We start from the raw sequence: 2,356 nt of genomic DNA, 5'->3' as shown, positions 1-2,356 counted from the left end.
ACCATTTCACTAAACAAAAGACAGAAACATGTTTCAGCATAACTTGCCAAAATCCGACATCCAGGAAGTCACAGAGTTGGGTTTTAAACTCAGGTCAGGATCCAAAGCCGCTGTGAGCATCGTGCTGGATGTCCTGCTAACTGAGTGAATTTCAGGATCAGGTCCCAGCACTGGACTCCCCAGAAGGAAGACATCCGTGCCTGCAAGGGCAGGCTTCCGTTCCAGGTAGGCACTGAGCATGCTAAGGTCAGAAGGGATTTATTTCACTTCTACATCAGAAGACAAAAACTTTTAATTAAAAGAAGAGACAAAAAACTGCCAGAGACTGAGCAGGAAGTCCACGCCATCTGACAGTTTCAATTTTCACTTACAGCTTACTTTCACCGATTGATATCCTTCTCTTGCCTGCTGAAAAGAACCATTAGCTTCTATAAATCACCTTCCAAAGTCACAGGCAACTGCCACTTTAACCCTCACTTGGACAGGAATTCAGCAGCAACAACGTCCGCTACGTTTTGTTAATCACTAATTGTGTGTCAGAATCTATGCAGAGGGCTTGCATCCGTAATCCCATTTAACTCCCCAAAATCCCTGTGAGGTAGGGGCTATTAGCATCTCTCATTTAAAGAAAGTTAATCAGGTTTCTGTGTCGTAAGACTTCCCAAAACCCCAGCCATGCTGCTGTGGCTGAGAAGCTCCAAGAGGGAGTTATTATTATTGTTGCTGTCAGTATTATTATTAGTAGTATTTTCTCTCTCCACTTTATACAGAATTGACACTTTCTTGTTGTTTACTATGCTCCAGACACAATTCACTATACTAAATGCTTTCTAAGCATCAACCCATTTAATGACCTTCACAACTTGAATTATTTGTTGTAATTTTGTAGATGAGGATACGCAGGCATGGAGAGGTAAAGAAATCTGCCCCAGGCACACAGCTGGGAAGTGGGAGAGGCAGAATGCAAATGCAGGCAGATTGGGTGTGCTCGTCACCAACGGATTGTGCTGAGATATCTCAAAGGCTCAGCAGTCCACGGAGCACATACAGAATCTCTGACGTTCTTTGAGATTGTACTCTGGAAGTCTTCAGCCACTGGCTGAAGAACTGCTGTTTAGCCCCGATTATTGGCAGCTGTGTGTCTGCTGATGCACTAGCATCCCCAACCATGGCAGAGCCTCTTGCCCCATCTCTGAGACTGGGTCCCCTGGGCTACCAAAAGCTGCCAGAACAAAACACAAATCAATGGCGGGCTGATCACCACAAAAACCTCCTCTCCTGAAAGGGTGATTCAGCCAGACCTTGCCCTCTCCATGCCCACTCCCACAACCCCCGGCTGTTGAGGTGCCAGCATGCCTCCCACGTAATCATACTACCTGGGTTAGGATACAGACACTTCGTGGCAGGCTGGCCTCAGTGAGGAAAAGGAGGTGTCTGTTCTCTGCCTCTGACATTTCCACATTCAGCCTATGAGAGCAGAAGACAGAGATCACCAGCCGTGGCAGGATGCCGAGCATCCCAGGAAAACACCTGCCGACAATCAATAGAGGCTTCTGGGAGCTCCATTCCTGAGCCTTCTCTTTGGTGTCTTCCTCTGAATCTTTGCTCAGCTGCTACTGCTGTGTCACTGGCACCCAAGACAAGGAGCTGAATGATCTTATAAAGTAAAAGACTCTAAACTGAAAGGATCTTAGGGATTATTTCACCCTGTCTCATCATGTACACACACATACATCATGTACACTAGGAGACTGAGGTGCACAGAGTGAAAAGGGCTTCAGACCTTTCTGATTTGAGTTAGGACCCAAACTAGAATGTCCTGAGTCCCAGTTCAGTGTTCTTTCCAATAGTACAGTCATTTCTTAGATTGTTAGGGGAAGCGAATTAAGAACAATTGGTCCAGGTATCTAATTTTATAGCTGGGAAACTGAGGTCCAGAGAGAAGGAAAGCCCTAATTCATAAATAATGACTTTGCCTTGGTTATTTGTGTTCATATACTTCCCTCTTGAGTCTGCAAGTGCCGTGAAACTAGAGTCCTTGCTGGATTCATCTTCATACCTAGGAAATGACTGACACAGAGCAAATGCTCAATAAATCATAGTCAAATGGATGATGGATCTAAGAACAAATGAATAAATGCACAGTGGAATGAATAAATGGATGAATGAATTAATAAATAAATTCATCTAGCTTAAAGTATTGGTCCCTACTGGGAAGAAATTCCTAGGGAAGTAACACTTGAAGTTGTCATCACTCATCAGTATCAGAATTCAAGTCAGTTTCAAATGTTTTCCTAAGCATTCAGTTTGATGAAGAGAGAACAAGCAGTCCACATCAGCAGGGAGAGGGGTTTGG

The sequence above is a fragment of the Phocoena sinus genome, chromosome 6 (assembly GCF_008692025.1).
Source record: "Phocoena sinus isolate mPhoSin1 chromosome 6, mPhoSin1.pri, whole genome shotgun sequence".
NCBI classification, from domain to species: domain Eukaryota; kingdom Metazoa; phylum Chordata; class Mammalia; order Artiodactyla; family Phocoenidae; genus Phocoena; species Phocoena sinus.
This window is presented reverse-complemented; position numbering follows the sequence as displayed.